Below are 25,267 nucleotides of genomic sequence, written 5' to 3' on the forward strand. Positions count from 1 at the left end.
TTCATCACTCCAGAGAACACGTTTCCACTGATCCAGAGTCCGGTGGAGGTGTAGAGGTAGCTATGTGCTTTACACCACCCCAGCCGACGCTTGGCATTGCGCAGAGTGTTGGCTTTGCATGAAACTCCCAACGCACAGTGCTTGTGCTGATGTTGCGTAAGTGTATAGTATTAGCGTGAATGTGTATACGTGAGTGTTTGGTGTTATAGTGAGTGTTTGCTATTTATCGAGTTTGGGGACCCTAAGGAAATACTGCAGCCAGGCACCACTGGAAATACCCACCTCAAGTATGTTCTCTCCATAAGATATCCTGATTTCAGTGCCTTTTCAAGGATACAGAAGACTGAGCAATACATGCAAATTTATTTAAGTAAAACTTTCAGTGAGTATTATCAAGATATCTGCTGTGCATACATTATGTGATATATATCAATAGCAATCATGTTATACTGATGGACTCAATTCACTTCCTAAATCACTCTTATCTCGTACAGAAATTAGCATATCTTATCAATACTCGTGTCCATTTAGACGCGCCGTCTCATTAATAATCCAGGGGCGGCGGGGGGGGGGGGGATTTCATTATCACATCTTTACGGGAAACTTAAAGTTTTATTCTCCTCCTATTGAACAAACTTTGAATTTTAGGTGAGTGATTTTGGGGGGGGGGGGAATGACATGTCTCTTTTTTAATAATATACCTATAGGTCGACTTACAAAGCTTCAAGTTTCAGACTCAATTTGCTGTTATGGATTAACTCATCTATTCAGTAAGACTTGGATAGTAAGAGGGGTCAAAGCTGCACAAAGTTTTTTCTTTTTTTTTTTTTCGTTTTTCTCCATCAGGTTCTCAAGCCAAGGAGGGAAGGAAGGGGTTGCATGTCCCTTTGGGGAGTGCGACCCAAGAAGATGACGATTGAAGGATGTGGTGTTTACCGTGACCCTTAAATGGACACATTTTAGACACTTTCATTTCCACTTTGTCTCTGTCTGCAGAATGCGGCAAAGCACTGACCCGAAAAAAAAATCCACAAGACTCCTCCGGAGGAAGCAAAGTAATCAAGAATGATGTCATATTTCAATATATCAAAAGAACAGACAAAAAGCTTGACTATCAATCCAACTCCGGCTGAGTGATTGAGACTGAGCCATTCCATTGTTCCCCACAGGCAGTATGATAAGGAGTCGGGGGGGGTCAGATAACAGAGCGAGAATCATACAAACGGCTGATATGCAGCTGCCTGAAAACATTATATTATGGGGGCAAAAACTACAACTGGTTAAAAAAAGAAAACCGCAGCAATATTTTAGAAAAATGATTTTGATCTGATACTGGTGATTAAAATGGTGGGAGATCCCCTTTAAGTAGTGAGTTTGTTTCCATGGTTAAATTGTTCACTTGTTGACGCCTTGGATACAGACACAAGATTACTGTCACATACAAGAAGTATACAGATCCACGCTGTAGGTTTAAAGATTGTCAATGTTTTCAATAGGATAGAAAAGCTCATAAATCCATCGGGACGCACTTCAGAAAGTTACAATTTTGTACAGTAAATGAGACTTGGATAAGGCCATCGACTTGTGTCCATAATCCAATAGACCTCATTAAGCCTACGGACCCCTGGCCAATACCAAGTAGTTTGCAGCCTTGTACTTTAAACGCCCTATAATTGCCTGGCTTGAAGTGATCTAGTCTCTAAATTCGATTCCTTGTTCTTGCTGCAAAAGATGTGATTTTGACCAAGATCAGCTGTGCTAATCCCCTCTACTGGTTGGAGGTCTATCCATGGTGGGTCGTTTGGTCATCATCCGGTCCTGGCTAGTTGGCTGAGATGTACCCCAGCAGCATCAGTCAACGTCCGTAGCCCATTATGAAGTTACAGGAAAATAGGTAAAACTTATTTTCTTAACCCCTTAATGACAAAGCCTGTACATGTACGGGCTCAAAATGCATTGTTTTCAATGGGTTTAGGGACCGCCCATTGTCCTTAAGGGGTTAAGATTCTATTGGTAAATAAAAAATAACTTTGGTTCCTCTCTCCTTTCTTTCTTTCTTTTTATTTTCTCTTGCAAAATATATAACACACAAAAAAGGACAGATTCCTCTCTCCTTTCAACCATTTAATTGCAATTAACAAAGCAATGTGAAAAAAAAATGTCCACCAACTGTCAAGCACCGATCCAGGTCAAACCTATGTGACCCAACTGTCAAACAACCAATGAGGTGCAAATGTACATGCCCCCCCAACTGTCAAATTATCTGCGTTTCCCCTTAAACCAAAGACTCGCTTGCTCAGGGTCCATAACGCCAAGAGCGAATTCGCATTGCTAATTGTCTCATTCTTTCACATAAAAATCCATCCGTATGGGACTTCTACTGTGTAATTAAAACCCTGCTTTATTAATGACACCTCTTTTATGAAGAATATATAAAAATTACAAAATAGCAAGCTTTGTTTCTTGTTAATGACTCAAAAGAGCCGAGTGTAATTTAGGAGCCAGTAATCATCAAATTATTGCAATATTTAAAAAATTCCCCAAACTCTCATCAATGTGCCATCAAAGTTTAATCAAACTGGTTAGCCAATTAGCTGTACTCATTACCCATATGAAGATCTTTATTGTGAGCAATGAAATATCACCCTTATTTAATGATTAAAATAGACTAGGACTTGCTATGAATACCTTGTTCTTCTCGTAAGTCGGCTGTGTTAATGTCTGTCTCCTGTCTATAAAACAGCATTTTGATGTCATCATAGGATTCATGAGACGACCCTTTTTTGACATATTTAACGGTAACTCTTCTGTCTTACCCGAGTTTTGTGTAAAGGCTGTCCTGTACAGCGGGCAATTACTTTCAAGGGATCCATGTATAAAGTGAATATAGAGGCAAAGGTGATAATTGTTGACCTTATTTGCATGCGCCTACCCAGAATCCCTTGTGGCAGCACCATGAGATTTCTGAGGGAAAAACAAGTCTTCTGGCTTGTCTGGTGTCTGTAGATGAGTGTTTAATAATGCTTCTACTACCTCCTTAATTTTAGTGGAAGGGTTTTCCCATCACCCTTACTCACCATAACTTATATAATGGTATTTCTTACCCTAAGCCTCGCGTATTAAGGGAATGTTATGACCTCATGCTGATAAACTTTATTAATTTTAAGTTGAAGTCATGTGCAGCAGGCAATTCCTTTTAAGGGATTCATGTAAGGAGGTGATAACTGTTCACCTTATTTGCATGTGCCTACCCAGAATCCCTTCTGGTTGTGGCAGCACCATGAGATTTAAACAACTACCCCTGAAATGTTTGTGTAAATCCAGAAATTTTCAAATTTCCTTTTCTAACCAAAAAAAAAAAGTGTGGTCATAAAACCCTACAGTAAAGTCCACCATGATTATAAATGTATGATGCCAGAGTTGTATGTCTTGGTTTTGAAAGAGTGTTGGTTTGTAGCATTATATGTCGTTGATTAGGAGGGATCACCTAATAATACATTTTGTAGCCTTAGGTGGAAGAAACGACAGGTGGATAAAGCCATTTATCAGGGTTACGTGGAGAGGCGCAGACTTCAACATGACCGTGAGTCGTGACCCGTGTCGTAATGAGTTTCACCGTTAGAAATCCGGCCAGATGGAATTGGCATTATTGGCATTTTAATCAATGGAATTAGCATTCACATCAACCTGAAAAAGACTGAATTCAGCAACTTTCTAGTGCCGGAGGAACTGAGTGTAAAAGGAATCGTCTATAATTCGCTGCCCAGCTAATCTGTTGTAATGCATGCGCCGTGGCGTTTAATAAATAGAGATTAATGTTTTAGGTGTAAACATTGAAATATGAACGTGGAAGGTTCCACATGTAGATTCAGATTTGCATTTAAAGTGAATTCTTGAATATACACTTTATGTACAATATAAATACTCGATTAATGTACAACGGGGGGGGGGCACATGATTAATGTTCAACCCAATTAAAATAAAGACATGGCATCTTGGGTAGACCATGGCCAAAGGAAGTGGGTTGTATCCTTTTAGGCACAAGTGAGGCTCACTTTTACACTTGGGATTGGCCCTTAGAGGGGTGAAATAACATACACGAAGGTTTGAGAATGACTTGACCAAGATGAGACAGCTGACTTACAAGAGTTTCAAGAAGTAGCTTCCATACACCCTAGAAAAATCTGAATTGATATATCAGGATGGTCCTGCTCGTAGAAGTCATCCCGGACAAACCTGCAAAGCAAGTGCCCTTTCCACGAGAGCACAAACAACCTCAAGACTTTCATTTATAGCCTACATGGGGCCAAGCTGGGGAGATACAGTTGGTATCATGAGTGAAGAAGGAAGTCCACATCTCTACTCACTTTTACACTTGGGGTGAACCCCAAGAGATCCTCAAACGCCAGACCCTAGACTTCCCTTGCAGGCATCATCAGAAAAACATATATTGATGGAGATTTTTTTTTCTGTAATGGCACAAGAGAGCTAAAACCGGAGAAGCCCCCAGGTAAAGACACTTTGTAGGGTAGACAAAGCTGTCTGTTCTCAGTGGAGTCATTCTCAGATATCCATGTATGTAATTTCACCCATCTGGGTCACCCCCAGAGTGTAAAGTTAAGTCCAGATGTGAATCTTCTTGCTCACTTGTGCCAAAAAAAAACCAACGAATGCTACATACATGTGGGGTTTGCTGGCCATTTGTATGGAAAAGGTTGGCTCGCATTTTGCTGATCTGAATGAAGTTGATGTTTATTATCAGGGCTGTTTCTTTGTTGAAGTAAATAATCCCTCTCCGAGCCGAACATAAAGACATGGATCCTATTTCTGGATGAGCCGCTCCTCTAACAAAATATTTGAAGAGGCGCTCATCCATGAGAGGAACACTGCTCGAAATTTACATGCAAATAATATGTACAGGGGTCGATCATTCGTCATGAAGTCAATCTTCATCCCGGAGATGATTAGAATGTGAATTAATTTGAGAAGTATCAGCTGCATTCTTTTTTTTCTTTATCATTCCCTGAGCTTGTGATTCGCAACCTTATTTTGGAAATCATTTCAGAACGCAATTTATTTTTGCTTCCCGTTGTTATTAACGCAGCATTTTTAATCAAATGGGTTTCGCTGTTGGGGTTCGATTTCATAATCGTAAATTCTAAAAACCGCAAATAACAGTTTGGTTCTTTATATATATATATCGCAACATAGGAAACATTTTGTAACTTCTTTAAACCATGTGATGCAATTATCAGGGGTCCGACTCGCTGCGATGTAGACGTCGGCATCTCTCAAATTTCAACCCCCTTTCGAAATGTATTTAAAAAAAAAAAGAAGCAAAAAGGAAACCAGTCACTTAACATGATGAAGGCAAGATGGAGAGGTAACATCGTTCGGCCCGGCTCAAGACTACGGGGCTAGCAACCACTCAAATGCCGTCCTTTCTAACCCTGTTCCTACATAACTATGCATATAAAGAAGGTTATGTTGACAAAGCAACACTTATTAACTCTAAGTAACCTTATATATATATATACTTAGTAACATAGAAGTTGCCGGAAGATTGGCCCCATTTGGCCCTGTTTGATGTTGGTCTCGTCTTCAGGAGCCAAATGCCTATCCCATACATGTTTATATTCCTTCAATATATTACCCTTGGCTACCTCTGATGAGAGGCTGTGCCATATATCTATCTATATAAGAAGAAAATATCAACATCATAGGATATACAGACTGAATCTGCAAGTTGTTTTGTGAGTGTTAGGATGCCAGGGTGTGTGATCAATTGAGCTAACCCTTATCTCGACTAATCAATTCAGTTCTTAGTTTATAGATCCAAATTAGTTAAAATCAGAATTTTAATCTATTCCAACTAAATAAAAAAAATGGACAGTGAAGGTCAAGCATGAGCTGCCCAGCACCATTGCCTCAGTCCGTCCCTCACTTCCAACGACACCAGTACGGGACAGGACTCTTGACCCTGCTCCAGGTTCCAAGAGCCTTTTTTTTACAGCTCTCGGTTTATGACTGTAAATCGTGGATTAAGAAATAAAATTCTCGACGGGTGCGGAGTGCGTTGCGGTTCAAGTTGTCTAAATCCCTTTACAGTGAATCTTGGCTGAGTGGGCATTGGAGGAGCTGAAACTGCTTTATGTATCCGAAGCTACAAAGTAACCGCGTCTGACACGCGGTATTATCTATTGATAAAGATCTGGGGAGATATAGCCCTTAAGTGATGTTTGTTTCTTTTGTGAATCATACAAAGTGAAATTGAGTTTGACACCGTTTTAGGATTTTCCCGCACCCTGTCCCTGCTAATTTCTTCAAAGCAAAGCCAAGGGAGAAGGGGAAGTATATAAGTAACGACCCTTTCATTGCTATAAATATATATTACTTGTGGTTCCAGATCCGACATTACTATATATATATATATATATATATATATATATATATATATATATATATATTATTTATTGTTTATTTAATGTTCTGACATTCATATTTAGATTTTCCAGCTCTGACATCCGCTTAAAACGTAGTTAAGGTGTTTTATGTAAATGTTGATCGTTTCCCATGTGCAGACGCCATTAGAATCCTCTCATCAGTCCAAGCAGGAAGTTGTAAGCCACTTCCTGTTTTCTCCCTGCGTCAGCCGAAACAGGACATTGGAAGCCACTTCCTGTTCTAGCACAACTGCAAAGCCTCTAGCGCTAGAAGTTGTTTCCAGCCACGCAGGTCCTCTGTAAAGCTATTATCACAAATATTGTTTTTTCTAATAATAGCCACAAAGGATAATATATAATATATAAAATAATTATATTCTACAAGATTAACATGAACACTCATTAAGACATTTGTGTGCAAAAAAAAAAGGAGCTCTTATTACTTTACAATTTATTAGGTGGATGAAGGTGCCGGATGAAGGTGTTTGAAGAAGAAATCAGGGGGCTGCTGGGGTGACGATAATTTAATTGTTGATTGTTGCAAAATTCACACGGAGAAGTAAATGAACTGGAGACCTCAAAAGTGGGGGACAGATGGCCACTAATTACTAATGGGTTTGCAGCGATTGTATGGCGGAGACGGAAGACAAATTGGAGCTAGTGGCATAAAAATGAGTAACTTAATCAGAGACCATTCAAACTTTCCCTTTTTGGACGATTGCCTATTGGCCAGGAGTAAATAATATTAGTTTGTGTGCCAAATGTATTTTAGGCTCTTTTGCGGGATCGCATTGTTAGCCTTGACCTCTGATGCCACTAGGAAGTCTCAGTCTTTAAAATATTAACATTTCGCTACTCTCATTCTGAATAAGGAACCTTCACTTTTGCTCACTTGTTTTATTAAATACGATCACTATGGCCATACGGTCAGTCCAGAGGTGGAAAGCAAGGCACCTTTTTAAGTGTTAGACCATGTATGCATTTGTAATATGTAAGCTAAATTTACAACAATGGAGTAAGTGGAAAGAAACTATCATATAAAGATTATGTTAATTTATTTAGTATAATATAACACCTCGGTTCGTGTTCAGTATTAAATCAAAGAATATTATCCAGCAAGAGCTCCATAGGGAAAGATTACAAATACATTGGGGGAAAAAAGCCTAAAACTAAAATGACAGCCAAACAACATTGTGTCACATAAATAAAAAGATGATGTAACAGAAAGGAATGTTTGGAACATAAAGATATACTATTTATGGGTCTGGCACTGACTGGCCACAAGTAGACCCCAACCTATCCTCCTCTATATGAGCTTACCCTGGCCCCACAACATTTTTTTTTCCACTTTTTATTTTTCTTCTTCAAATATGTAAGTATACCATTACATAAGTTATGGTGAGTAAAGGTGATGGAAACTGAGGGGTAGTAGAAGTATTACTAAACACTCATCTACAGACACCAGACAAGCCAGAAGGCTTGCTTTTCCCTCAGAAATCTCATGGTGCTGCCACAACCAAGGGATTCTGGGTAGGCACATGCAAATAAGATTAACAATAATCACCTTTGCCTCTATATCCTCTTTATATGTGGATGCCTTGGCACCTCATGCTGATGAGTCCCATTAAGGGTGAAACTGCTGTCCGTGAGTGGAGATCTGGCTATTGGCTCTTCCCAAGTTTTGTCTAAAGCCTGTCCTGTACAGTGGGTAATTACTTTCAAGGGATCCATGTATAAAGTGGCTATAGAGGCAAAAAGGTGTTGACCTTATTTGCATGCACCTACCCAGAATTCCTTGTGGTTGTGGCAGCACCATGAGATTTCTGAGGGAAAACCAAGCCTTCTGGCTTGTCTGGTGTCTGTAGATGAGTGTTTAATAATGCTTCTACATAAATATATATATATATATATATATATATACCGTTCAAAAGTTATAGAGAGAGAGTTTGTTTTTTATTATAAATATTAATAATAAATAATATAATAATACTATACTATTACTAATAATAAAAATAATAATAATTAGAAGAATAATAATAATAGTCATAATTAAACGCTTCAATACCTCAGCTTTTACATTGTATGATCTGGCTTGGAGCGAGTTGCTGCGCTGCTACTTTGGGGTAACAGTTTCTGCTCCACCAAGTAAGTTTGAAAACTTTCCCTATTTTGCAGGCGTAAAACTGTTTCAAATTTCGTTCCTTTAACATTCAAACAGAATGAGGTTAATTGGAAGCTTCTTTGTGGAGGCTCTAATAAATTTGTGAAGCCAAATGTTTTATTTGCATGTGGACAGAATTTGCTGACTTAAGGAACTTCAAACACGAGTTCAGTAAAACCATAAGAGGGTTGGAGCCACGCGCTAACTTCTATTCCAACTGGATTTATGCGGAGTCTTCTTATCGCAAAGTCTTTAGTGGATGGAAACATTAATCCTCCCCGTGTGATCTCTGCTCCGAACTAGCAGCTTGTTAGGAAAAAGTCGTTCTTTGTTCCCTGTCCATACACAGAGTCATTAGACCGTCATTAGACTCGTCCACGATCAGTTGATTTGCTGCTGAGCAGCTTATTATAAACCCTTTAAGTTTTTACTTTTCTATCACTTGTGATTTTTTATCCTTCTCTTTTTAAAACTTTATTTTTTTACAAGTTTACGTTTTAGGCATGAGTTTGACTTTACATATCAAAAAGCTTGAGAACAGACAGTGGCTTAATAACCTGCCCTGTTGAGTCTCCCTGCTCAAGAGCATCTCAAGCTTTAGCTGCCCTCAAAAGTAATCCGGACCAGAAACTTCTGCACAAAATGACAATAATTATTATCTAATTTCCATATATCTCATTTTACACCAAGCAGGTTAGGAGGCCCAGCAATCTTTGCTATCCATTTAGGCTAAAGAGCTGTGCACAGTGGCCCTCTAGCCATAGGTGGTATAACAAAGTCCTACTGGAGCCCTACCAGAAGACTCAGTTGAAGAATTAAACCTAATGGCCCCTAGGAGTCCTTCTGATTTTGCTCACTATAAGCTCCTGCAGCTATCCTACTGGCATAGACTTCTATTACCAGTAGCCCTCATTGGTAAGCATCCAATTTCTCAAGACCATGTTCTCCCACTTATGGGTTTGCTGTGTACATCCTATGATAGAGCTACGAGACCCCTGTCCGGACTCACTATTACAGTTGGGGTGATCCCAGAGAGCCCCCCCCGAAAGGTGAAATTAAATACTTAAAGTTGGAGAACTAATCAATTAGAACAGACTGCCATCTGATAGCCTACCCTCAAGAGTGTCTTAGGTTTTAGGTCACTTGTGCCAATTTTGTAATAACACAATGGAGCTAAAATTTGAGAAGCTCCTGAGTGGGGTCACCATATGGCCGGCTATGAAGCAGCTGTCCGTTCTTGGTTGAGTTGTTCTCAATCCCTTTTTAAATGTTATTTGGCTATCAGCATTTGGTGATCTATTTGGGCTCACATCGACTGTAAAGGTGAGTCCAGACACTCACTACTGGGGAGCAGCCTTATAACAGAAGCAGTTAAAGGCTATGAAAGCATATGATGGCTCTGACTATAGGACAAGAGCATGGCCTGAAAATCAAACAGGGGATTGTGGGGCAAATGGCCCTTATTGGCTGTTGGGTTTTGGTTTTATACATCCATTAATTTTACAGGAATGCTGCTATATGAATGAGTGACCAAATATCTCTATTGTTTCCTCGCCGGTTATTGGTAACTACCAGTACCAATAAAAAAGTTTATTATTTGCACTAATAAGAGAAGGCACCACTATTTTTACAGCTCCCTCCCGGAAATTAAAAAACAAAGCCGGAGCTTCGTCGAAGCCATTAATTGTTAGAACGAACCAGACTCCTTCTAAATTAACGACGCTGTTCAGCTCGGTGTAGGTTTTATAAATGTGCTTATAAAGCCATGTCTGAATAGCATTTTAGGGTATAGTGTTAATAAATATAAACCTATCACATTTTGTGTTTAACGAGAAGCTTTTTTTAAAAAAAAAAAATTTAGGGCTGTATCAGCGTGACAGATGTTTTATTGAGATTGTAGCTGTTTTACTGTTTTGTTAAGTAATTGTCTAATTAAAACTGTTTTTCACACTTCATAAGAGAGGCATTAAAATCTGCCTAGCTATACGCGATACAAAAAAAAAAAAGAGCCTTGTTTCAAATACTAATGGAAAATTCCCCCTGAAAATAAGCAAGACTCACAACTTCATTAAGTACGCTAACAAGAGCAGTCTGCCTGGTGCCCTCAAGGGTTATGGCGTTATGTCATGAGATATGGGACAGTTGGCATTGAGTTGGTTGGGAGCTAGGATTTCACGAGTCTCCATCCACGTGTAGGGTGAGTCTTGACTTTCCTACCAAAATAATTTGGTGAGAGAGTCTACCTTCATATGATTGTCTCAAAAGTAGTGGTGGGAAAGCCACTGGACCTACAAGATTCTGAAAGACAATGTATGTGGTGAACCATGTCTTCATCGATTCAACATGGGTCCTCCAGATTGGTGGGACTCAAGGATGTCCACTGCGGAAGCCAACTGAACGATGACCAAAAATAACAAGCTGAGCCTTCCGTTGTTCTGTTGGTAAGTGTATGTTTCATAACCTCAATTAATCTGCATGTAATCATTTTATTATTCATTGTTCCTTTTAAATGTATCTTCTTATACTTTTACAGAATTGTGGGTAATATAAATCTACTCGTTTTTTGCCGGGGTATCTTGAGTAGGAGAACAACAATGAAGAAACATAGGCAGAAAAGCTAAAGCTAATGGGTCAGTTGGACAGTTGGCTGATGGGACACATCTTGTTAGCTCCTAATCAGTTAACGGTGCTCGTTGTCATGTGACAGCGTAACACAGGGCCCTATAGCCCCTACACTGCAGGAGGGTCCATAAGTCTCAAGCTGTCCAGCAACGGCATTAGGGAGGTGATCAGATTTTGGTATCCAGATCCATAGCTTGCATTTCGCATATGTGAGTATGTTGCATGTATTTATATTAATCTATTAAATTGGATTTTGAGTTATCTGCCTGTCTTTTGTTTCATGTTCCTTCTTGTTATGTACAATTGACCGTTACGATGTCATAGGAGGACCATGATGTGGATCTATGACATTTTTAAAACATATAAGAATGGGGCAATTTTTGCTTGATTAAATGGTTATTTCTGGGAAGGTTTTGAACATTCAGCACTATTACAAACAATCCCCACCGCAACCAAAGTTGGACAATGGGACAGCTATGCAAGACAGCGCACAGGAATCAGGACTATCCTATGAAAACTGGGACAGTTGGGGGGTATACAATATAAATTTGTGCTGTGTCACAGACCTACACATATTTTGCTTGTTTTCATAATTACCGAACAACTAATACAGCGGCCCTTCCTAAATTCTGTTGACTTAATCTATCAGCTTGACTTATGCTCCTTTAGGAAGTATTAGAGCGTGCTTTTTTTGCGTTAATAAAAATATGCATTGTCACAATGGCACCGTGATTGCTAAATGTGTCGACATAATAAAAGGGTACACAGTTAGGAAATAATGAGTATTCTATTGATGTTTAGACTTTTCCTGCTGAGAAATTAAACATATTTTTGGTGAAATGCACTCTTTTTTGTGGGAAAAGGTCAGCGATGTAACTCAGTGCAGAATATTTGCATTTATACTCCTGATTGACAGATAATGAGTACCTGCCACCCGCCGGCCGCACTAATCCGACTTGTCGGGCACTGGATGGAGGATCTAATGTCTTACACATGTTGTTAGTCAATAATGTATTTTGACAGCTGGAAGAAAACATGTAATTATTTGAGTGGCAGCTATTTGAGAGAAGCGCAGAAGGGGCCACGGATACTTATTTGCAGCTGTCTAAATGTTCACATCATTTTTTTTTTTTAGACTTAGACCACTTTCTTATTAAGATGTTTCTGCCTCGAAGAAATATTCGTTATTTCCTGCGAATGAAACACAAGAGAACGTGGAACCGATAACTACCCTTACTAAAAAAATACTGCCGTTTTTCTGAAGTAATACTGGAGTTTTTTGGACATGAAAAAACTGCAATACTGCAGTTTTACTGCAGTTTTACTGCATTTGTACTTCACTGTACTGCAGTTTTACTGCAGTTGTTTTTGTACGGAAGGACAAATGCAATAAAGCTGCAGTGCATTGAATTACAACTGCAGGTTTGCAATATAAAAAAAAAGTGCGGTAAATGTGCAGTAAAACTGCAGTACAGTGAAGTACAAATGCAGTAAAACTGCAATAAATGTGCAGTAATACTGCAGTAAAAGTGCAGTATTGCAGTTTTTTTTGTAAGGGTATTTCTTTATATATGTATATATGTATATATATATATTTTTTTTTTCCCCATCAAAAAAATCGGCCTTTCCCATTTCTCTCTCCATCCTGTCCTCTTTCTTTCTCCCCCGCTTTTTCCTCCTTCCCTCTCTTCTTTCTCTTCTCTCTTTCTCTCTCTGTCCTTTCTCCCCTGTGTCTCCTTTCCTTCTCTCTCCCTTCTTTCTCTGCTTCTCTCACCCTTTTGTCTCCCCGTCTTTCCCTTTCTCTTTATCACTCCTCCCCTTTTTTCTTGGTTCCTTCTCTATCCCATTCTTCTTTCTGTCCCCCCCCTCATTCTCACCGTTACCCTTCTTCTTCCTCTACCCCCCTTCTTCCTCTCTCCCATTCTCCTTCTCTTTCAACCATGTCCATCACTCTCGAAACTTCCTGTCATTGACACATACTCTAGCACAGACACTAACACGCGTGTACACACTCATACTAACACACACTTACGATAAAATATACGGTACTCACTCCCTCACATCTCACCTATCAATTACAACTCACATCTCCAACCTCACTCTCACACCTCATCCCTCACCCTACGCAGAGCTCTTCTGGCTGCTCGTATTGCGTTATGTGACTCAACTGCAATACTGCTCTCCTGTTTGAGGAACTTTGGAATGGCAATTAACCCTCATGCCAGCCTTCACCTCTCCCTTAACGTTCTGATGTCTCCCCTGAACCCACCTCTGCCTTAAATTGTAGAAGTCCATCAGACCCCCACCTTTTCTTTAAGTTACCCACAAACATAGCTACCTGGAGCCCACCCTTGCGTGACGCGGCCAGGACTGTCCACCCCCATTTAAAGGGAAAAATGAGAAGGAGTGGAGGGTGTCGAGACCCCACTCCCTTGACCCAGGAAAGCGGCACTTCTCCCCGAGAGAAAGCCCAAAGAGTTCCCAGGTCTGCCCACAAAGAATGAGGGGATAACGCTGGGAACCATTTATCGCTAAAGGACCTGAACACCAAGCAAGGCAGGGACCGATCATAGTGCAAGTCTACACTGGTTGGACCTCACTTTAAGAGTGGCCGGTAACCTTATGGGATATTATATATATATATATATATGTAGATATGAGTATATTCATCTTATTTACTGTTAAGATTTTGTGAAAAGCTCTAAAAGCCTGATATGTTAATTAATTTTTTTTCCATGATAATATGAAACCTCATTCAACAATAATTAATTAGACCATTACCAATTAAAAGCATTGTTCAGAATCTGTTAAGATGTTAATTTAGAAAATATAAATCTTGAAAGATGAGATGTCTTTAAAAGTTCCATCAAGTTCACTTCGAGAATATCCATTAATTCAAGAAATTCATTCAACATCAAAGTTCTTGAAGTGAAGATTTCAAGATTAAATTCTTTCACAAACTTTTTTTGGGCTATGTTCCGATGATCAATATGGGAATATTTATTTATAGTTTATAGACCACAAATAGAACACTTGCGAAACACCTCGTCAACGTCCCTGCCACTAAACATAAGTGGTCAACCCCATAGAAGACGTCCTATGGAGGATCAGCCTTGAAAGACCAGGTTTCACTTCGATAACTTTTGACCACTAATGGCGAAACCCCCAAACACCGACTGGACGTAGAGTAGGGCTGAGATTGGAATCATGCTTAAAATAGAAACAACCAAATTATAACCAAAAAATCAAGAGTTGTCCAAAATTTGACAATGATATATCCAATCAAAGAGATGGAAGACTCAAGGAAACAGGAAAAAGTGAGACTCGGGAGCACAAGACTAGCAAAGACAGCATAAGAGCTAAACATAGACGTGCTGGGAGTCTTAATGACTTCTAGGAACGAGGTGATATAGCTTGCTAATAAATTGATGAGGTCACAATAAGAAGATACCTTCAGCCAATCACAGGACTCCTTCAGCATGTATACTCACAGGTTTCATGAAGTCCAGCAAAGTCTGGTACAGAAGATTAAAGACAGAGCCTAGAGACATGAAGACCCCAGATTGAATGCTTGATGATGGCACAAGGGGAAAGAGGCTTATGCTGGGAATCTTTCATTCATAAATCATTACATTCTATTCTGAGATGCTTTTTGTACATAATAAATAACATTGTTATTGTAAAATTGTAAGCCAATAGTAGCCATACACTGTAGATGGATTTCAGTTCCTTGAGCTCAGACACTAAGAGAGCCTTCCCATCATTACAAAAACTCAGATTCTGTTAGAACAAATACTTATTTTAATAGGGCTTATCTACCAAACTGCACTTTTTGAAGGCCAGTAACCCCAATTTAACACCTGGGTTTGGGGTAAAGCTAAAGATGCAGAGCACCAACAGCCTTTCTGCCATCACATCTGTTAACATAGACCTCAGCACTGATACAGGTCTTGCAAAACCTTGATCATCTTATAAATACTTGCTAAATGTTAATTTGGGTCCATTATGGACCAACATACATAAGTTATGGTGAGTAAAGGTGATGGAAACCCTTCCATTTAAATTTAAGGGGGTTGTAGAAGTATTATTAAACACTCATCTACAGACACCAGACAGGCCAGAAGGTTTGTTTTTTCCCTCAGAAATCTCATGATGCAGCCACAACCACAGGGGATTCTGGGTAGGTGCATGCAAATTGTTAACATTATTTGCATGCACCTACCCAGAATCCCTTGTGATTGTGGCAGCACCATGAGATTTCTGAGGGAAAAAACAAGCCTTCTGGCTTGTCTGGTGTCTGTAGTTTAATAGTACCTCTAATATATATCAATAGTAAGAAGTGTCATATAAATCTCACCATTCGCCGCATACATATTTCAGAAAATCAGAAAGTTTTTTTTTATTGGTGCTCCCACATTAAACCAAATTAAGGCAGAAATAAAAAATGGTGCAAAATACTAAATGTCAGAGTGCGATTATTCAATTATAATAGCGTTTCCTTTTAATTGGGGAGTTTAATGTAGATTAGACTTCGTTCTCCGGCAATGATTAAAATAAGTCAATTCTGTACTGGTGACTGAACTTTTAACGGAGGGTTTTTTTTTTTGTTTTTTTTTAACCTATTTGCATATTTAGTTCTGGATAAAATAATACATAAAATGAGCTTTTTCGGGGGTTACTGTGCAGGGTAATAGAATATGCTAGAAGCTATCATGGGGGGGTGTAGATTAAATAATATTTTTCAGAAGGCACAACCTGCATACAATAATATACGTCGTCATTGGCAAGTACCTGGTTTTATCTCATTTTATTGCAATAAACCTGCTTTAGCTACAGACCACACTGAGCTGATGCTTTATGGCAATGCTAATGAAGTCTGTTTCTCCATGGGCTTTCATCAGTCAGAGTGGTGATTAAGACTGAGCCATTCTTATGTTTCCCACGGGCAGTATGAGTTGGGGTGTTTGTCTAGTAGATCGGGCCCAGATAATAGAGCGAGAACTCACAGAGCGGTGTTTTTTAAAACTGATTTTTAATCTCATGCCAGTAATAAAAATGGAAGAAGTTCCTCTTGAAATAAATATTACTGTACAAAGCCAAATGTTGAGCCTTAAATAACATCTAGCCAATAAAAAAAAAATCAGAAAATCCAAAGAAACCCAATTTGCACTGCCTACAGGTAGGTTATATATTTTATGTATGCATTCAACAAGAACATTGTGGTTTTTAAATTTACGGCAGAAAGGGAATTACACTGGAGTTTCTCCAGCAGTGTAGAGGTTTTTTTATTATTATTATTTTTATTATTTATTATCATTATTGAATTGAAAAAAACATTCGCATAATAAAAGTCAGTATAACAAGCTATCCGACCAATGGATCAGATACAAAAATATATAAAACCAACTATATATATATACTGTATAAATATATATATACTGTATATGTATATATGTGTAAAATATATATATGTAAATAAAAGAATATATGTATAAAAAAAAGTATATATATATATATATATATATACATATATGGTTTATATATAAATTGAAATATATTTAAATATAAAAAATAAAAATATATGTATATATATATATGGTATATAAATAAAATATATGTATATATATATTAATAAAAAAAGTTCTTTATATTGTGAACGGAGGGTGTGCTTTTCTAGCTCTAAATTATTTCTAAGTTGTAAATCCCCACTTTATTTGGTGTCTCAAAAAGGCCCAAAATTCAGTCTTTTACACAATAGGAAAACCTACTTTTTTTTACAGATTAAAATAAATCTTGTTCTCAGGATCAGCATGATTATTCCTCTTAGATAAATTATTTCTGCACTGTTGTTAAATTGCTGATTGTTGCTGATTGGTTGAGGCAGCCTTTGTGGGCGGGAGAGGAGAAGGGAGAGAAATTCAGGGCATGGAATTGATAATGCTGGACCTGCCACAGCGGATAGTTTTGTCAAACGCACATTTTTGCTTTTTCATCTGAGAAGTAGATTTAGGTGAAAAGTGGAAATTTGTTCTTAATCACACAGATGAAGTTTATTGGAACAAAATTTAATAATAATTAATAATATATCACTGTATACAGCGCTGGGGGTTATATTATTGTATACAGCGCTGGGGCTTATTACTGTATACAGCACTGGGGGTTATATTACTGTATACAGCGCTGGGGGTTATATTACTGTATACAGCGCTGGGGGTTATATTACTGTATACAGCGCTGGGGGTTATATTACTGTATACAGTGCTGGGGGTTATATTACTGTATACAGCGCTGGGGGTTATATTACTGTATACAGTGCTGGGGGTTATTACTGTATACAGCGCTGGGGGTTATATTACTGTATACAGCGCTGGGGGTTATATTACTGTATACAGCGCTGGGGGTTATAGTACTGTATACAGCGCTGGGGGCTATATTACTGTATACAGCGCTGGGGGTTATATTACTGTATACAGTGCTGGGGGTTATTACTGTATACAGCGCTGGGGGTTATATTACTGTATACAGCGCTGGGGGTTATTACTGTATACAGCGCTGGGGGTTATATTACTGTATACAGCGCTGGGGGGTTATATTACTGTATACAGTGCTGGGGGTTATATTATTGCATACAGTGCTGAGGGTTATATTACTGTATACAGCGCTGGGGGTTATATTACTGTATACAGCGTGGGGGTTATATTACTGTATACAGCGCTGGGGGTTATTACTGTATACAGCGCTGGGGGTTATATTACTGTATATAGCGCTGGGGGTTATATTACTGTATACAGCGCTGGGGGTTATATTACTGTATACAGTGCTGGGGGTTATTACTGTATACAGCGCTGGGGGTTATATTACTATATACAGCGCTGGGGGTTATTACTGTATACAGCGCTGGGGGTTATATTACTGTATACAGCGCTGGGGGGTTATATTACTGTATACAGTGCTGGGGGTTATATTACTGTATACAGCGCTGGGGGTTATATTACTGTATACAGTGCTGGGGGTTATTACTGTATACAGCGCTGGGGGTTATATTACTGTATACAGTGCTGGGGGTTATTACTGTATACAGCACTGGGGGTTATATTACTGTATACAGCGCTGGGGGTTATATTACTGTATACAGCGCTGGGGGTTATAGTACTGTATACAGCGCTGGGGGCTATATTACTGTATACAGCGCTGGGGGTTATATTACTGTATACAGTGCTGGGGGTTATTACTGTATACAGCGCTGGGGGTTATATTACTGTATACAGCGCTGGGGGTTATTACTGTATACAGCGCTGGGGGTTATATTACTGTATACAGCGCTGGGGGGTTATATTACTGTATACAGTGCTGGGGGTTATATTATTGCATACAGTGCTGAGGGTTATATTACTGTATACAGCGCTGGGGGTTATATTACTGTATACAGCGCTGGGGTGTTATTAATGTATACAGCGCTGGGGGGTTATATTACTGTATACAGCGCTGGGGGTTATATTACTGTATACAGCGCTAGGGGTTATATTACTGTATACAGCGCTGGGGGTTATTACTGTATACAGCGCTGGGGGTTATATTACTGTATATAGCGCTGGGGGTTATATTACTGTATACAGCGCTGGGGGTTATATTACTGTATACAGTGCTGGGGGTTATTACTGTATACAGCGCTGGGGGTTATATTACTGTATACAGCGCTGGAGGGTTATATTACAGTATACAGCACTGGGGGGTATATATTACTGTATACAGCGCTGGGGGTTATATTACTGTATACAGCGCTGGGGGGTTATATTACTGTATACAGCGCTGGGGGTTATATTACTGTATACAGCGCTGGGGGGTTATATTACTGTATACAGTGCTGGGGGTTATATTACTGTATACAGCGCTGGGGGGTTATATTACTGTATACAGTGCTGGGGTTATATTACTGTATACAGCGCTGGGGGGTTATATTACTGTATACAGTGCTGGGGGTTATATTACTGTATACAGTGCTGGGGGTTATATTACTGTATACAGCGCTGGGGGGTTATATTACTGTATACAGTGCTGGAGGTTATATTACTGTATACAGCGCTGGGGTTATATTACTGTATACAGCGCTGGGGGTTATATTACTGTATACAGTGCTGGGGGTTATATTACTGTATACAGTGCTGGGGGTTATATTACTGTATACAGCGCTGGGGGTTATATTACTGTATACAGTGCTGGGGGTTATATTACTGTATACAGCGCTGGGGGTTATATTACTGTATACAGTGTATGCATCTCATGAAGGTAAGAATAGCTACATATGAAATATCGATTTGTTTCCAAAGTTGGTTGGTCTCCCTTTATTATCTTTTGTTTGAACTTCGTCAGATTGTCTTTGTTTTAAATGAGCGTTGCTAACAATTATTCTTGAAATAGTTTTCAAAGAGCAAAAAAAAACAAAAAAACTTTTAGTTTGAAAGTAAAAAGAGAGAAAGATTTCCAGTTAATTGCGTTATCCGCAGCACCCGACACAAGAGGCAGCGATAATTGTATAAAAAAAAACACAAATAAAAGAAAATGAAAGACGGAGATTCAAAGCATAATAATTAATGAGGAATAATATAGTTGGGTCTGAAAATCTGTGGATTATTTCAAGGCTAATAGAAGGCAGACAATTCAGGTGGCATTAAATTCATGTTCAGATTGATATGAAAGGAGATCATGCGCAGCCGGCGACAATTACTAACAAAGCAAATGTCTTTTAACCACTCCGATGTTTGGTTAAAGAACATTCAGACTATTAGGAGGCCCTTTAATGTTCTGTTCCAATGGACAATTTTCTTGCTTTCACGCTAAACTGTTTCTACATTAAATCGCAAAAACAGAATCCGGGGTATTATCTACAATTAATAACATTTCAGGAAGCTTTGAAGTTTTTTTTTTTTCAATAATTTTTGGTATGAAGTACAAAATCTTGGATATACTTTGCAGTAATAATTAACACAATATATTAAAAAAAAACCTACATTTTCAAGAAAACTTCTCATAGAGGTCGCACTATTTTGGGCTTGGGTATAATATGCTCCCTTTCTATTATTATTATTATTATTTATTATTATTGTTATTATTATTTAATATTATTATTATTTATTATTATTATTATTATTATTATTATTATTTAATATTATTATTATTATTATTATTATTATATTATTATTATTATTATTATTTATTGTTTTATATAGAGCCATAAGATGCCACAGAGCTGTTCAAATCTAATGGTGGCAATGAAATAAATCTAATAAAAGTCTTTATGGAAATAGTGACTGCTCAGGAGGGAAAGATATTCTGAATGGAGTCACCTGTGTTCAAGCAGGGATTCCAGCTGTGATATAGCAGGGAGAAAAGCACCAATCGGGACGCTCAGATATCATTAAATCAGAGGAGAATATGAAGGAGTCGGCTCCAGACTGTGTGACCCCCGAGTATTTACACATTTACCCATTTTGCCTACAAGACCCTGAGACTGGGGTAAAAAACCCAGAGAATCTGCCCATTGTCCCCGATCTTTGCTATAATTAAATCTCACTCACTCAAGCAGTCCCTAAACTTCTCTCTCATTCCCCTTCAACTTGTAATAGATTGTAAGCTCACAAGAGCCGGGCCCTTTTTTCTGATTCTGTGCCAGTATGTCTTAACTTTGTAATAGCAATAAGGAATCAGCTGGAGCCCCGCAAATAATATATATTATTAATAATAATAATAATAATAATAATAATATAATATATTATTTGGTTTAAGTGGCTCTTCAGCCCAGCCTTGGTCGGGGTTGCATATGATTGACGCTAATACTATATTAATTTTATGTAATGGCCGTGACTTTATATCACAGGTGGGCTGCCTTATATAATCCCAAAAAAACTTTTTTATTACAGAATGTGTTGAAAAATCAACCTGGCCTTCCAGTTACAAAACACATGCATTTGGCACCAAAAACAGAATATTGAAGTCACATTCATCAAACAACATTTTAAGGATGAACGTTAGTTCTTTTGGATTTAAACTTCTCTTTCAAATGCCAATATAACTCACAAATTTCTATTTGTACCCAAAGTAGCTCTAATGCCTTTTCTATATACTGTTTATGCACAGTTCATTTACTGAGAGGGTGGTAAATAAGCAGAAGAGCCTCCCAGCAGAAGTGGTAGAGGGTAATACAGTGAGGGTATTAAACATGCATGGGATAGACATACGGCTCCTGAATCTAAGACGAGACCAACGACTGATTAAGGTTTGAGTCGTTACAGCAGGAGAAACGGGCGACTAGACGGGGGCCGATCTGCCGGCAGATTCTATGTTTCTGTCGACTAGCAGAAAAGTGTTTCTTTTTCATTAAAACTCATCATTTTTTTTTCTCTTAAAAACAGAAAACCATAAAAAAAATCTTATTGGAAAAGTGCCAATGCTTAGCGCGGTGACCTCGTCTTCGTCCAAAGCGAAGCCTCCAAGCAGGGCCGGGATTGTTTAATCAGATGTTCTTTATTCGACCGACGTCTTCTCCCCGCCTGACTTCACTCGTATTTTCACAACGCAGGAGGTCCCTTTTGAGTACGTTGGAGCGCGGCGGACAAAAGAGACACCGCGTGTTCTTCACGCTGCAATAACAATGACCAATGCTGACTTTTCCCCGAGTTCACCCTGTGATAATGTAAAAAAACGGAGTGGGGAGCGAAGCTCAAAATCTCTTTTATTCTCCGCTGTGGTCGAAAAACAGATCTCTGAAGCAAAACAAATAGACAGTTTAAAGCGCAGATTGTCCGCGGAGACGCACGCGGCCCCTGGCGTTTCCCGGAGTATCTTAAGATCAACACACGAGTAAAATCAGGTTCTTGTATAAATCCAAGCGTTCTTTACTGAATAACGGTCATTTTGGTCGATTAAAGAAGCTGTTATTTTATTTTTTTATTATATTGTCTTTGTGAACCGGTGCAGGACTCAGGAGAGTCCTCCTAATCTTCAATTAGGACGTGAGGTTGGGTGATTGGAAATGTAGGAGAAGCCAACTGAGTGGCACCATTCATAATAATATAAAATAATATTCTCACTATAAATAATAAAACAAATAAAACAAAAATCTTACTGCTTTGAGATACAGTTAACTCTTTAGAACTCAATAAAGCGACCCTTACATAAGATTGGTTCCATGGGTGTCCGCTGTAGTGGTTGTCCCCGGCTGGAAATTCCCTGCCAATCCCACCCTATTCTGCATATACCCCTAGATATGGCAGATATTTGGCCCCTCCCCACTTTAAATATTTCAATGGACGCCCATACGGGCCTTGTCGATGCGAGAAGGAGAATTACTCTGCTTTTTATGTTGAATTGTTTTAATAATAAGTAGGTTTCGGGTAATGATTTTCTAAAACAAAACAAACAAAAAAATCATCGTCTCTTCAATGTTTCCAGAGTTACGTTCTTTTCTTGCAACTTTCTTTCCATTCTATGCCTGGTTCCTTATCCTCCATTCTGATGCCCGGGAGCCTAACCTTGAGGGACGCAGCCAGGACGTTCCCGCTGACATCATGGGGAACCCCTTCTTTTAAAAGGGAAATTGGTGGGGAGTGGGGTGCGTGTCAAGACCCCGCTCCCACAACTCAGAGGATTCAGGTGTTGACTTGGAGAACCGGAGAAGTGGAGCTTCTCCAGGAGTTGACCGGGCCAAACCCAGCGAGTTCCCAGGGGTGTCCATTCTGCCCGATTCCTTGCTGTTTCTATCCATCGATGTTTCCCTTCGGTACCATTTTTGGGGGGCTGCTCTAGGCTATTAGTGCCCCTGATTGATAATATGTTGGGTGGGCATCTGACACAAGTGATCCATTGAACAATATTCTGGAACTACCTGCTCTGTCTCGCTGCTTTCGTGCCATTATTGGTGTATTTGGGGTCACAGGGAGAAATAAAAGGCACTTTGGATGATATTTTGGCCATACTTTTTCCAGGACATTTTTGAGCTCCTTGGGCTGATCGGCTTATTTTCCCAACTGGCCCAATGACCTCTGCTCGCAAAAGCTGGGCAACGAGCCGGCTACATGGGACTGAGAGACAGTACGTCAGAATCAAGACTGTTTTGTGAAAACCTGGACTGTTGGGAGTTATGGAAGGAAAATGTATAGAAAACCCCAAAAAGATGCAAAAAAAAAGCATCCGTCATCACTGAAATGCCACATAAATGCCTTCGTACATCAGACAGCCAGGTGGCCAAAAGCAGTGGAAAAAAATCTTTAAATCATGCATGTTACGGGGTGGGGGTGGGGGGGATTTTCTCCCTGCAATGTGAATTAAAATATACATTGTGGACACCATTTAGCAGGAGGGGTGAAGGCCTTGGTGCTTTTTTCCTCCTGTCCATAGCCGTTTTACTGAGCAGAAATAAAATAAAATGATAAAAAAAAAACAATACAAAAAAATTAAATTAAAAATAAAACGTATCTATGTTAAAATTAAAAACAAGAAAAAGAAGAAAGGGACACGAAAAACAAATGGTCATAATTTCCTATAAGCCAACTTTCTATATTATTTGCCAATTCTCTACGGGCCGTTAGCGCTTTTTAATGAACTTGTGATAAACTTTTATTGAGACAACCATGCAGGAGAAGGTAAAATAGAGGAATAATTTTCTGTAATTTCCTCTTTTTGGTGTCTGAGTAAAGCCGCCGCTACTTTCGCTTATTCAACAAGAGCGTTCTCGGCTGAAAACAAAATGATTGATCCAATATGGGGTTAAAATTTTATAATTTGCATTTCAAACCCTGGGTTCTATAGAAAGCACTCCCAAATTTGTATTTTTTTTATACGTTTTTTGATAATCCCATTAAAAATCTATAATTGAATAGAACTGAGCAGAATCGTCTTCTTTTATAATGTATTTAATCATTTTTGTGTTTATCAATAATTTCACTTTTTTGTCCTAATCACTAGCTACTATTCCATAATAATATCATAAATTACATTTTGGCCTTAAAAGGTGAATTTATACATTTTTACAATGATAGGTTCACTTTATTTTATATTTGAAGAAAAAAAACATAGAAACATTTAGAATATCCTCTGATCGGCCCCATTCGGCCCCCGTCTAGTCGCCCGTGTCTCCTGCTGTAAAGACTCAAACCTTAATCAGTCGTTGGTCTCGTCTTAGATTCAGGAGCCGTATGTCTATCCCATGCATGTTTAATACCCTCACTGTATTACCCTCTACCACCTCTGCTGGGAGGCTGTTCCACTGATGTACCACTCTCTCAGTAAAAAAAAAAATATATATAAAGAAAATCCCATGTACCAATTATCAGGTTTATCTCAAAAAAATTCTATAACACAAAAAAGTTCCAATTTATATCCCATTTCTTTTTCCCATAAAGCCTTGTGAGCGGAGCAGAAGCAGGGCTGGAATATGAAAGTATGATTTAATAGAAGTCGGCCTTTTAAATCACCAGATTATTTGTTATTATAGAAAAGCAAGATTTCACAATACATCATGCACAGTGAAGTCAGGGAGATGAAAAGCTTCTCGCCACGGCAACCGCTCACCGTGTAGTGGAAAAAAAGAAGGCTTTACCAAAAAAATGTTCTTAAAGGGGCTCTCCGTTCATATATTTTATTCCTCAGATCAGATTAAAAAAGGTTTTCAAATTATTCTGCTGTTTTTTTTTACCCCAGTTGTAGGTTTTGCCCCATAATATAATGTTTTCAGGCCGCTGCATATCAGCCGTTTGTATCCCGCTCTGTTATCTGAACCCCGATCTACTAAACCCCCCGACTCCTTATCATACTGACTGTGGGGGGCAATAGAATGGCTCAGTCTTACTGTATACAGCGCTGGGGGTTATATTACTGTATACAGCGCTGGGGGGGTTATATTACTGTATACAGCACTGGGGGGTTATATTACTGTATACAGCGTTGGGGGTTACATTACTGTATACAGCGCTGGGGGTTATATTACTGTATACAGCGCTGGGGGTTATATTACTGTATACAGCACTGGGGGGTTATATTACTGTAT

The sequence above is a fragment of the Spea bombifrons genome, chromosome 11 (assembly GCF_027358695.1).
Source record: "Spea bombifrons isolate aSpeBom1 chromosome 11, aSpeBom1.2.pri, whole genome shotgun sequence".
Lineage (NCBI taxonomy): Eukaryota > Metazoa > Chordata > Amphibia > Anura > Pelobatidae > Spea > Spea bombifrons.